The sequence below is a fragment of the Mauremys mutica genome, chromosome 2 (genome assembly GCF_020497125.1).
Source record: "Mauremys mutica isolate MM-2020 ecotype Southern chromosome 2, ASM2049712v1, whole genome shotgun sequence".
Lineage (NCBI taxonomy): Eukaryota > Metazoa > Chordata > Testudines > Geoemydidae > Mauremys > Mauremys mutica.
In genome coordinates, this window is record NC_059073.1 from 276,795,319 (window position 1) to 276,808,836 (window position 13,518).

A 13,518-nucleotide genomic window follows, 5' to 3' on the forward strand; every position below is an offset into this window, starting at 1 on the left:
GCTCTGAGCTGCTCGTTGGTTGTTGGATGGTGTCTGGGCTTAGGTGGCTTTGCAAATGCCAGTTGGTGGAAATGTAGGTGTCCAGGGGACTTAGATGCCTACCGAGTTAGACAACAGCAGAGCAGCAGCTTTGAAAATGTCAGTGGCACCTAAACAGTGGAGTTAGGTGCCTAAAGAGGAACATAGGTGCCCAGTTACATTTGAGGATCTGGGTCTCTGTCCCTTAGTTCCCCATCTGTAAAATGGAAATAATAACACTTCCCTATCTCACAGGGGTGTCTTGAGGGTAATGATGCAGATTAATGGGATTTTCAAAAGCACCTAAGAAGATGCCTAACCTAAATCCGACTAGCTGCCTCTCTGTATCATTAGGTGCCGAAATCTGGCCCTTGGTTATTTGTCTCTTTGACACAGAGTTGTTACATTTTAAACTCTTTGGGGCAGTATTTTTGTTGGTGTCTCTCTGGCTGTTATACAGAACCATGAACATCATGAACATCTACAGTACTCCATAAATGATAAATAGCAAGGGTGTATAGATGATTAATTTCTTTTTCCAGTAAAGGACTCTGAAAATATAAAGTACTCAATATATTAAATATTATTATTGTTGTTAAATTGCTCTCTCTCAAAGAAACTGTATGATCAGCTATCCAGAGTATACTCTTGCTTTTTAAAAGTTGTCACAAAACCTATCTTAATTCCTAGTTTTATTGAGCATTGTAATTGAATCCCTTGTTACAAGGAGTCAATATGTAGAAACTTGGCTGCTTAGAAAAGAATGTGATACAAATATATTTTGTTATAATAATTTTTTTTAAAAATTACTGCAAGAGCTTATGCTGTGGTTGTGTGACTATACTTGTTGCCTATTAATATAACTAAATAATAACGAATTAGGTCAATACATTCTAGTGGGCATAATATTGTTAAAAATTGATTTACTAAACACATAATTTGATGGTTTTAATTAATAATATGCTGTAGTGTGGAGTTCTGTCACAGTGATCCCTGGGTCAAAACCTATAGTTTATGGACTATTAATTAGCTATTAAGTCATTCTCTCGGCTGACCTGCAAATCCATCAGATTGATGGATAGTAGGGACCGTTATGATCCTAATAGGTATTTTATTTAACTTTCAGAATTTTCAAGCAAAAGTTGATTACTGAATACAATTAAGCGAGTAAAAAGCTTAACAATTTTTAAGAGTATTTCATTGGCTTTCACTTGCAAGTGGGTATTAACTTGAAGACTACCATTACCTTCTTAGTTATTCTCCTAGGATTCCCGGCTGAATAGCATGACTAGTACCTTAATTTCTTCTCTTTAAAAAGAGGAAATCAAAATGATTTTTACAGATCTTTGGAATGTATAATATCAAGCATAAATTTTAATTGCACTTCATTTACTAAGTGGTGCATTACCTCATCCTTTAGTTTTAACAATGGATTTTCTATAAATCTTCATATGGTTAAACATGATGAACTGCTCAACATATCATGGAACATGGCAGTGCTTATTAGCACTTGAGAAGTTATTGATTGCTTATCTTGATTAATCTTTTGTGGTCTCTGAAGTATTAATTCTTCTTCGAGTGATTGCTCCTATGCATTCCAGTTAGGTGTGCGCGCCGCGCGTGCACGGCTCTTCGGAACATTTTTACCCTAGCAACTCCGGCGGGCCGGCTGGGCGCCCCCTGGAGTGGCACCGCTATAGCGCTAGTTATATACCCCAGCCGGCCCGTCCGCTCCTCAGTTCCTTCTTCCCGCCCGTGACGGCCGTTGGAACAGTGGAGTGCTCCTTTGACCTCCACATCCCTAGCTTCTCTCTTTTTCTCGTTGTGTATTTAGTGTATATAGTCAGTTAAAATAGTTAGTAAAGTTAGTAATTAAGTAGATTAAGGGGAATTAGGGGGGCTTAGCCCCTCTTCTCCCGACCGGTGCGGGCTTATGCCCAAGACACCGGGGTTTAAGCCCTGTGCGGCTTGCCAGCGGCACATGCCGATTGGGGACCCTCACGACTCCTGCCTGCGCTGCTTAGGAGAGGCCCATCGCGCAGATAAGTGCCCAATTTGCAGATCGTTCAAACCTAGAACGAAAAAGGAGCGGGACATTAGATTGAAGCAGCTCCTAATGGAGTCGGCGCTTACCCCTGCGGGGCCGACACCATCAGCTCCGCAGTCGTCTTCGGCACGGAGCGCACCAGTGGTTCCTGACCAGTCCGGCACCGAGACTCTTAAAAAGAAGCAGCCGGCACCGAGGCCTCGGCACCGTTCCCTCTCGCCATCGGGGAAACGAAAGCCGCAGCAGAAGCCTATCAAGGCACCTGCGTTGGGACCACTCACCCAGCCACCGCCGGCACCTCCGGCATCAACTGTGGTGGTGCACAGACCGTGCATGGTTCCGTCGACTCCGGCGCTGCAAGGGCCATTGAGTCCGGTACCGCCCTGCTCCCCGGTGCCAACCACGGTCGAGCTGCCTCTCCCGTCGACGCCCGAGACTTACTCGACGGCGAGAGAGCTCATCGAGCTCACAGAGGCACCGAGCCCCCGGCACCGCCGGTGCGGGCTGTACAGTCAGTGGGAAAGCCGACTATGCTGAGGCCACCTTCCCCTGACAGACGGGATAGACGGCGTTCCAGGTCCCGGTCCTGATCCTGATCCCGGAGACGGTCGCCTTCATGCCGATCCAGATCCCGGCACCGATCACCATCTCGGTACCGCTCCCCGTCTCAGTGCCGGTCGCAGTCCCGGTACCGCTCCACATCGTGGTACCGGTCGCACTCCCGGAGACGTTCCCGGTCCCGGTCACCAGACCGTCGGTACCAAAGGAGGTCCGGTTCCTGGTACCATTCCTGGCACCGCGACTCACGAAGCCGCTCTCACCGACATCAGTCGAGATCGCAGTCGACCTCCCGGCACCGGCACGGTCGATGGTCCCACTCTCGCTCCCGGCACCGCGACGACCGGCACCGATCCCCGGCACCGTCCAGGGACAGACCGGCGGCATCAACGGCGCAGTCTTTGAGCGCCTCTGCCCCCCCATGGCCTTCTCGCCAATCCTCGGTCGCCTCTCAGGCGGACAGCGGTGGAGATCTCCGGGCCGACCCCCAAGGGCAGGACCACGGACCGCAGCAGTGGGGCTTTTGGACCCCCTGGGCCTACCACGAGGCTCAAGAGCTCCCCCCCGACTTCGCGCCCCAGGGGCTCCGAATGCAGGGTGCCGGAAGCAACGCTCAGCAGGCCTCCTCCATCATCACAGGGTGAGGCCCCACCGCCACCTGTAGCGGCAGAGCATCCTGTGGCCGAGGCGGCTTCCCACCCCCTGGAAGAACCACCTCCAGAGGCCGTGGTCCAGGGTCTGTCCTCGTCTTCCTCGCCGGACGAGGCGGTGGCGGGGGCATCTACAGTGGACCCCCCTCCGATTGACTTGCGGGCCCACCAGGACATTCTATGCCGGGTGGCGCAGGCTATTGACCTCCCCGGGGCAGAAGTCGCTGAGGATGACGACCCAGTGACCAGGGTGCTTGGAGCTGAGGCCCTGCTGCGTGTGGCCCTACCCTTTATCCGCACCATACAAAAGAATGCCACTACCATCTGGCAGTCACCGGCGTCCGTCCCTCCCACCGCTCGCAGAGTGAACGCAAGTACTCGGTTCCTCCCAGCGGCTACGAGTACCTATATACGCACCCGACTCCGGACTCCCTTGTGGTGCAGTCCGCAAATGACCAGGAGAGACATGGGCAACCCGCTCCAGCGCCAAAATCTAAAGACGCACGGCGCATGGATCTGTTGGGCCGGAAGGTCTATTCGGCAGGTGGTCTCCAGCTCCGGATTGCCAACCAGCTGGCTCTCCTTGGTCGCTACATCTATGACATTTTGGTGTCCCTGTCCAAGTTCTCAGAGCTGATCCCAACAGCCTCCCGACAGGAGTTCTTGGCCCTCCTTGAAGAGGGCAAGAAAGCCTCCCGGTCCTCCATCCAGGCCGCTCTGGACTCGGCGGACTCAGGAGCCAGAACTCTGGCCTCAGGAGTGACCATGAGACGCATCTCCTGGTTGCAGTCCTCCACCTTGCCGCCCGAGGTGCAGTACACCCTGCAAGACCTCCCCTTTGACACTTAGGGTCTCTTTTCTGAGAAAACGGACTCAAGGATTCAGACCCTCAAAGATGGTCGAATCGCCATCCGCACCCTGTGTATGCACACACCGGCTACCCAACGAAGGTCGTTCCGGCAACAGCCATACCGGCCATTTACTCAGGCCAGGTCACGGCCTTATAATAGTCGCAGAGGCAGCCTAAACCGCCGTAGACCGTCGGGCAACAGGCGTAACCAGGCCCAGGCACCCTCCAAGGCCCCTCAAGGGCCTAAGCAGACATTTTGATTGGACGCCCGAGGACGGCCCATCAGACTCTTTGCCGGATCCTTCCCCGTTATTTTGCAACTGCCTTTCCCACTTCCTCCCGGCGTGGTCCCAAATAACAACGGACAACTGGGTACTTCATACGGTCCAGTATGGTTACTGCCTTCAGTTTGTTTCGCCCCCTCCCTCCCACCCACCTTCCCCGTCCCTCTTCAGGGACCCCTCTCACGAGCAATTCCTCTTGCAAGAGGTCGAGGCTCTGTTGAGCTTGGGTGCCATAGAGGAGGTGCCGAACGACATGCGAGGCAGGGGATTTTATTCCCGATATTTTCTCATCCCCAAGGCGAAAGGAGGTCTCCGACCTATACTAGACCTCTGGGAGCTCAACAGGTACCTGCTCAAGCTCAAGTTTCGCATGGTCACCCTGGGGACCATCATTCCCTCCCTGGATCCGGGAGACTGGTTTGCCGCCCTCGATATGAAGGACGCGTACTTCCATATCGCAATTTACCCTCCCCATCGACGCTACCTGCGGTTCGTAGTCAACGAGGCGCACTACCAGTTTGCGGTACTACCCTTCGGCCTTTCCACCGCGCCGAGGGTCTTCACCAAGTGCATGGCAGTGGTTGCCGCCACCCTCCGCCGTCGTCGCATGCACGTTTACCCGTATCTCGATGACTGGCTGGTTCGCGGGCCATCCCGACAGCTAGTGGCAGGTCAAATGGCCGAGATCCTAGCCCTGTTTCGGTACCTGGGCCTTCTCATAAACGCCGAGAAGTCCACTTTAACTCCATCACAAAGGGTGGAGTTCATCGGAGCGGTCCTGGACTCCAGTTTGGCCAGGGCCTGCCTCCCTCGACCTCGGCACCAGACGATGGTCTCCATCATCCGGGACCTGCACGCTTTTCCCACGACAATGGTTCGGTCCTGCCTACGCCTCCTGGGCCACATGGCGTCCTGCACGTTCATGACCACGTACGCGAGGCTGCGCCTTCGCCCATTTCAAACTTGGCTGGCGTCGGTGTACCGTCTGCAACGCGACCCTCTGGACATGGTAGTCACGGTCACGAAGCCAATCCTCGGTTCGCTCAGCTGGTGGCTGGACCCAGAGATCGTGTGTGCAGGGGTCCCGTTCCGCCCTCCTCGCCCATCCGTCACCCTGACCACGGATGCCTCGGCGTTGGGATGGGGGGCTCACCTTGGCGACCTACACACCCAGGGTCTCTGGTCGCCCCGAGAGCTCTCCCTCCATATCAACGTCAGGGAGCTGCGAGCGTTCCGCTTGGCGTGTCACACCTTCCGCGCCCATCTCCAAGGGCGCTGTGTGGCGGTGTTCACGGACAACACGACGGCGATGTTCTATGTCAACAAGCAGGGCGGAGCCCGCTCCTCCCTGCTTTGCACGGAAGCGATGCTCCTGTGGGACTTCTGTGTAACCCACTCGATTCACCTGGCAGCGTCCTTTCTTCCAGGAGTGCAGAACACGCTGGCCGACCATCTCAGCAGGTCGTTCCTCGCCCACGAGTGGTCCCTTCGTCTGGATGTGGTGCTCACAATTTTCCGAAGGTGGGGGTTTCCCCAGATAGACCTGTTTGCCTCCAAGGAGAACAGGAAGTGCCACCGGTTTTGTTCTTACCAGGGTCACTCCAGAGGCTCCCTGTCGGACGCATTCCTCTGCTCCTGGACGGATCACCTCCTCTACGCCTTCCCTCCATTCCCACTCATACACCGGGTGCTACTCAAGCTTCGGAGGGACAGGGCCCGCCTCATTCTCGTCGCTCCGGCCTGGCCACGGCAGCACTGGTACACTCTGCTGCTCGAGCTCTCCGTTCGGGATCCCATTCCCCTTCCGTTATGGCCGGACCTCATCACGCAGGACTTCGGCAGACTCCGCCACCCGGACCTACAGTCCCTCCATCTTACAGCTTGGTACCTGCATGGTTGACCCACGCGGAGCGGGACTGTTCGGCTGCGGTGCAGCAAGTCCTGATGGAAAGCAGGAAGCCTTCCACTCGCTCAACCTACCTCGCGAAATGGAAGCGTTTCGCGCTCTGATGCGATCACAGAGGCCTTAATCCCTTCCTGGTCCCTATTCCTACGATCCTGGACTACCTCTAGTCCCTTAAGGAACAAGGACTCGTGGTCTCCTCCTTGAAGGTACACCTGGCAGCCGTGTCCGCCTTTCGTCCATCCATAGGAGGTCGGTCCATCTTTTCCAACCAGATGGTTTCCCGCTTCCTTAAGGGCCTGGACCGCTTGTACCCGCCGATACGACGTCCTACCCCGTCCTGGGATTTGAACCTAGTTCTGGCCAAGCTTATGGGAGCGCCCTTCGAGCCCCTGGCCACGTGCTCCCTGCTCTATCTCTCGTGGAAAACGGCCTTTCTCGTCGCTATAACGTCAGCAAGACGAGTTTCCGAGCTCCGTGCCCTAACGGTTGGTCCACCGTATACCGTCTTCCACGGAGACAAGGTGCAGCTTCGACCACACCCGGCCTTCCTCCCTAAGGTGGTGTCGGCCTTCCACCTCAACCAGGACATTTTCCTTCCGGTCTTCTTCCCGAAGCCGCATGCCTCACCTCATGAGCAACAGCTCCACACCCTGGACATCCGCAGGGCCCTCGCTTTTTATATAGAGTGGACGAAGCCCTTCCGGCATTCGCCCCAGCTGTTCGTAGCGGTTGCTGATCGCATGAAGGGTGAGCCGGTCTCCTCCCAAAGGATTTCCTCCTGGGTGACTGCATGTATTCGGACATGCTACGAGCTTGCTCACGTGCCAGCACGCCGCCTCACCGCTCACTCTACGAGAGCGCAAGCCTCGTCTGCCGCCTTTCTGGCCCATGTACCCATCCAGGATATCTGTAAAGCGGCCACCTGGTCTTCTGTCCACACCTTCACTTCCCACTACGCGTTGGTGCAACAATCCAGAGACGATGCAGCCTTCGGCTCAGCAGTCTTACACTCTGCCACGTCTCACTCCAACCCCACAGCCTAGGTAAGGCTTGGGAATCACCTAACTGGAATGCATAGGAGCAATCACTCGAAGAAGAAAAGACGGTTACTCACCGTTGTAACTGTTGTTCTTTGAGATGTGTTGCTCCTATCCTAACTGGAATGGACTTGGGAGATTCTGTAGCATGACTTTCCTCATTCATAGTTTCTGCTTCAGTTGCATGGGGTTCACTGACTGCTATTGTTAGACTAATTATAATCTCGTTGTCACCAGATATTTCTTTCAGTTTATCAAGCATTACAATTTTTAATTAAAAATATATATTTAAAAGATTCTCAAGTAAAAGTGACATTAATGAGATGAAATGTTTCCTTAAAATTGATAGGGGAAAGGAATCCTTATATTTCTGGCACATGCAGGAGAAGTGAGTAGCTTTTTTTAGAAGCACAATTTATTATGTATGAGTTTTGCTGAAGATCTTGCCAGTCCATTTCCTGGGCATTTTCTTTTTCAATGTTTTTTAACTTAACTACAAAGTCTTTATATACAACCAAGTATGACCGTTATCCTAAAGGGCTAGATCATGCACTCATTACGCAGAGAAAATTCACTTGTAAGTAAATGACTTCTAAATGTTATAGTATTCAATTCAGGATTCAAGATGTTCACAATAAAGCAAAAGTCCCTGTCTCAAACTAATGTAGTTGGTGAAAGATGCTTAAGAGTTTTCTCCTAATAACATCTTTGCTTGACAAACAGCTGGACTCTGGTATTTGCATTGGTAGCCATGAGTGAAGCACAAAAGTTGTGACATATACAGTTGGGGAAGCTGCGATGAAGACCTTCCAACTGCTCTCTGACCAGAGTAGGAAACTTTGTTATCTGCACTCCCAATCCAAGGACCAGATCGTGTCCTAAGAGGAGATCCTCCACATATATCTCACCCCCTCCACTTCAGAAGATGGGGTCAGCCATCTAGGCAATATGGCTTTCCCCTCTCCTTTTCCCAGGACCCTAGTTGAGAGGAGACAGGGAGTGGATAGGCTGGGAGTGGAGAGTGATTTTTCTTGCATAAACCATCCCTTCACCAGCCACATGGACATCAGCTGAGAAAGGAAGGTAATATAGCCCGAGACTGTTCTCACAGAGCTTATTATATGATAAAGGAAATACCTTCAGTTTTAAAGGAATCTTGGAGTAGTCACGGCTAGGAGAGTCAATTACAGATGTGGTACCATGGAGTAGGGTGAACCTCATAGCTCCAGTGCTTTGTGACACCAATAATATTAATACTAATAATTAATTAGTATTTTGCATTTTTATACCACCCTTCACCTTAGGATCTTAAAGAGCTTTACAAACACTAATGAATCAAGCTTCCCAATGCCCCAGTGAGGTGGGAAGTGTTATCATCCCCAGTTGGAGTAACCGAGGCACAGAAAAGTTAAGTGATTTCCCCAATTTGTGACTCCTAGTCAGTTGTATGCTTTAAGCACAAGAGACTATTCATGCTTCCTTGCCAATAATGTAATGCACCACAGCAAATGCTGACCATTAATATTCAAAGAGCAAGGGGAAAGGTATAGAATGCAGTTTGGCAGCCCGTATTCAGAGTAAGTTCCCATTGACATATGACCTCTCAACTTCATTGTGAGTTGTGCCTTGACTAGGGACCATAGGGAGCACTGTCTGTTTAAATAAATATTGATTACTATTTTGTTAAATAATAATTCCTCTGATTTCATTTTGGATGGGGGAAAGGATTTAATAAATGATTCAGATATGTGAAAGAGGAGGATGTTTCCCCTAGAGTTTAGACCCCTAGGAGGTCATTTCTGTTCAACTTCTCAGCAAAGAAATGATTAATAGAAATCTCTAGCATAAATATAAGATAGGCTTCATTTTGCATGATTTCACAAAACACTATTGACCATAGAGCTACACAGATTTATACCAGTTGAGGGTCTTGCTCCAAGTGTGAGAGAACACAAGAGAATGGACATTGCTTACATATAAAAATGATGCAGTGTGTTTATGGGTCTCTGTGAAACTGGTGATTTTAGCAGCCAGAAATAGAACATGAGAAATGGGAGAGAGAGACTTCTTTCCTGGCAAGTTGTGGGGTGACTAATCTATTCAGACCCTGCAGTTTCACAAAAGATTGCTTAGACCAGAAGCAAGATTGCTTAGACCTTATATAGACCAGAAAATGACTGTGCTTTTGCTATGGTGATTGGCTCTTGACATCCATCTCAGTATCAATTAATAAATTTTAAGGCCAAAAGGGACTATATGAACCTCTAGTCTCACTTCCTACATAACGTAGACCAGAGAACCTCACCTAGTAATTTCTGCATCAAGTCCATCACCTCTGGTTGAGCTATAGCATATCTTTTATAAAGATACATCAATACAGGAGTTTTGCTGCGGAGTTCAATGTGTATGTCTGCACTACATATGGGAGTGTGCCCCCCAGCCTGGGTAGACAGACTTGCACTAGCTTGAGCTCAGTGTGGAAGCTGCAGTGTTGGCACAGGCTTGGGCTAGCCATCTGAGCTTGGACCCATCCTCCCCCAGTTCTGCAATGCCCACACTGCTATTTTTCATGCATTAGCATGAGTTTGTCTACTCAGGCTGGGAGGCATGTGCCCAGCTGCCAATATTTCATCCTAGGAATCGCTAGGATTTCACCCAAGAACATGCAAAGCATGAAATGCAGCAGTTCCATTGCATGGGGATGTGTAGGCCACACGTGCAACTATATATTGTGGAATTCTTGTTAAGTTGATGCAAAACTGGGTTTGTGGTTGGGCTGTAAACTAAATAGATACACTAGCCAAAAGCTCTGTGTAGGGGAAATTAAGCGGACCACGACTCTCGCACAGTCCAAGGGATGTGGAAGCAGCTGCAGAGTGATTGTTCTTCATGTTGGACAAAATGCTCTAACTTCCCCTGCCTCCACATAGGTCTCTTTAGTGGAACAAGGCTTTTACCCTATGATAGTATTGGAATGTTATTCCAGCCAAATTTAAAGAGTTAATATGTGATATTTCTTATTTCAAAATAATGTAAAACATTCTCCAGGTTAAAAGAATTTTTAATTCTTAAAAATAAATTGGAAAAGAATATATTGGAGAAATTTCTTTCATTCCCCAAGACAGCCACATGTTTCTAAGTTGCTCGTACAATGAAGATTACACCTGAAGGTAATCAAAGACAGCTACTTGAGTTGCCCAGGCAGATTGGTAGTTGCCATTACAAAATGGGTAACTGAACACTCTATCCATATTTATAGGCACAAATGTGGAATTTTCACAGGGAATTTAGGAGGCCATTTAAAAAAATTTGTCCCTTAGTATAATGCACATATAGGTTGGACTTAAAGGGCCTAATTTTCAGCCCTTACTCAATCTCTACTGGTATGTGTGGAGACACATAATTGAGTTTGCACTTTGCAAATTATGCAATAGTCTTTAAATAGTTTAACACCTACACATGTGCAAGTGCACGTTTGACATCAGGCTTTTAGCATCTTGTGGGACTGGTCCTTTTAAAATCAGTGCTGTCAATCATATGAAATATTTTGTAACGTATGCTGTTTGGACCATTTGCTGATAGGAGCTTTCACTGTGCTGCGAAAGTGATACAGTGATTAGAACTGGCCAGAATACAATAGTTTGGTTTTGTAAAAATTTCAATGTTTCAGAGTATTTTTTTGTTTCATATTGGAATGAAACTGAGACCTTTAACATTTTTTCACAAAATCAGGCTCAGTAGAGACTCGAATCCAGGTCTCCCACATACCTGATGAGTGCCCTAGCCTCTGGGCAGGCTCTCTTTCTCTTTTCCCCCTGTTCCCTCCATCTTAGACCTGAGAATTTTTCCATCAAAACTGATTTTTCCACAAAAATTTCAATTTCAACAAATTGGTATTTTCAGATGAAAAAATGTTTTATCGAAAAATTCCCAGCCAGCTCTCTCTCTCACTGTCTCTCTCTCTCTCTCTCTCTCTCTGTCCATATAAACACTACCAAGTAGGCTTTTTCCTGGGCAAAGGATAATTTTTCTACTAAGGCATTTTTGCTTGAGATTGTGCTACACAACATCAGAAATGAACATGTTAAATTAATTTTCACTTACAATTGCTTCACTTAAAGAGTAACCCATAATTCTCACAATACGCAGTTGATCTTAATGTTTTCCTGTCTTCTAATGGACAGTAATTGAGAGGGATCCATCATCTAAATTATACCCTAGTGCAGAACATCACTTAGAAAAATGGTGCTATAAACTGGAATCTCTATGGTAAAAATCAATCTATGGAAGCTTGTTAGTTTAAAGGAAAGATTTGTACATGCTGTAACTCCCTTTTGGTAGAACTGTACATATAATTACCTTTACAATGTTTACATTAATATGTGGCGTTCAAGTTCACCCCCTTTTCCATACGTAATAATGACACTAAGATATGTATTACAATGGTTTTTTCCCAGGGTCAGTCTCTTAGGATCTTGTCCTGTTCCCACTGACGTCAACAGTAGTTTTGCCATTGACTTCAGTGGGAGCAGGATGAAGCCTTTTAATGCATAGTTTGTAGCATTCATTTTTAAGACCTTATTTTAAAAACAAACCAAAACAAAAAAGGAAGAAATGGGGGGTGGGAAGGGAGAAGAGTGTGTGTAAGGCTTCAGATTGATGGCCCTGGAAGTTAAAGCCGATTAGCAGAATAAAGATAATGGATTTCAAGAAGTCAGACTTTAGCAAATTCAGGGAGCTGGTAGGTAAGATCCCATGGGATGCAAGTCTAAGGGGAAAAACAGTTTGAGAGAGTTGGCATTTTTTCAGAGAGACATGGTTAAGGGCACAAGAGCAAACTTCCCCACTGCGTAGGAAGGATAGGAAGTATGGCAAAGGACTACCCTGGCTTAGTCTGGAGATCTTCAGTGCTTTGAAATTCAAAAAAGAGTTCTACATAAACTGAAAACTAAGTCAAACGATAAAAGATGAATATAAACAAATAACACAACATGTAGGGACAAAATTAGAAAGGCCATGGCACAAAATGAGATTAAACTAGCTGAAGGGTAACAAGAAGACATTCTACAAATACATGTAACTTTAGCGCCCTCGTAGCCAAGATGGAGTCTGCTCTGCAGGCAGCCCTGGCCAAGAGACAGCGCGCGCAGGAATGCAGCAGGAGAAATCCCTTCCACCCCAGGGGCACCTGTTCCAAACCCCCCAGAATGAACACACCCACCCACAGGAAAAGTACAATGGACATAACAAAGGGAGATATTTATTTACAGAGGGCTGGGAGGAGAAAAGCAACAAGGAGAAATATAGGGGGAGCAGTAAAACAGGGCTGCATTCAAACCAAGGCCCCACGGACCCAGTGGTAGCACAGTCTGGAGGGGCAGACACTAAGCAATGTGTCTGCACACAGAGTTCAGGAGGCCTGAGCAAAGTTCCAGTCCGGTGGTGAGTCTTTGGTGCTCCTGGTCGTCTTCGGCGCCAGTGAACTCTCCCCAGCAAACCCCTCCGGTGCCCTCTTCTGTCGCTCTCTGCAAAGCCACACAGAGCGACCACCTCCCCACTTAACTATCTAACAGCCTCCCTCCTTATTCCCAGTGCAGAGTCACAAGCCCCAGTACTCACAGCCCCAGGCAGCTCCGGGCAGCCGTGATACTGGGTCCAGTTCCGGCCTGTCCTCCTCGGGTGATTCCCCCCGGCACAGGACTTCTCCTGGCTCCTGTCCTGGGCTGTCCCCGATCGGGCTTGTCCTCCTCAGGCCTCCGGCAGGTTCTCTCTGCTTCCTTCTCCAGGGCCAGCCATGCTGCTTCTCCTCTCTCTCCCTCCAGCTCCAGCCCTGCCCCCTGGAGTTTCCCTCCTTTTTCTTACTCTCCCCCTCCCCCTTGGGAAAAAGATTTAAAGGGGCCATGCTCTCTAGACCCCAAAGGGGTTACATACATTAGAAGCAAGAGGAAGACCAAGTACATGGTAGGCCCATTACTCAATGGGAGAGGGTCGGAGAGACAATAACAGAAAACATAGAAATGGCGGAAGTGCTAAATTACTTTTTCACTTCAGCTTTCACCAAAAAGGTTAGTAGCGATCATACATCTGACATTATGAACAGCAGTGAAAATGAAGTAGGATCTGAGGCTAAAATAGGGAAAGAGCAAGTTAAAAATTACTTAGACAAGT

At 48.8% G+C, this 13,518-nt stretch overlaps 1 long non-coding RNA gene across 1 annotated transcript in view; it reads right to left on the reverse strand.

Moving 5' to 3' along the window:
* Window positions 1-13,154, reverse strand: part of LOC123364711 — a 59,976-nt gene extending 46,822 nt beyond the window's left edge. Inside the window, exon 1 of the long non-coding RNA XR_006577240.1 lies at window positions 12,970-13,154. This is a non-coding gene — a long non-coding RNA (uncharacterized LOC123364711). The remainder of the gene's footprint in view (window positions 1-12,969) is intronic.
* Between the last annotated feature and the right edge of the window lie 364 nt (window positions 13,155-13,518).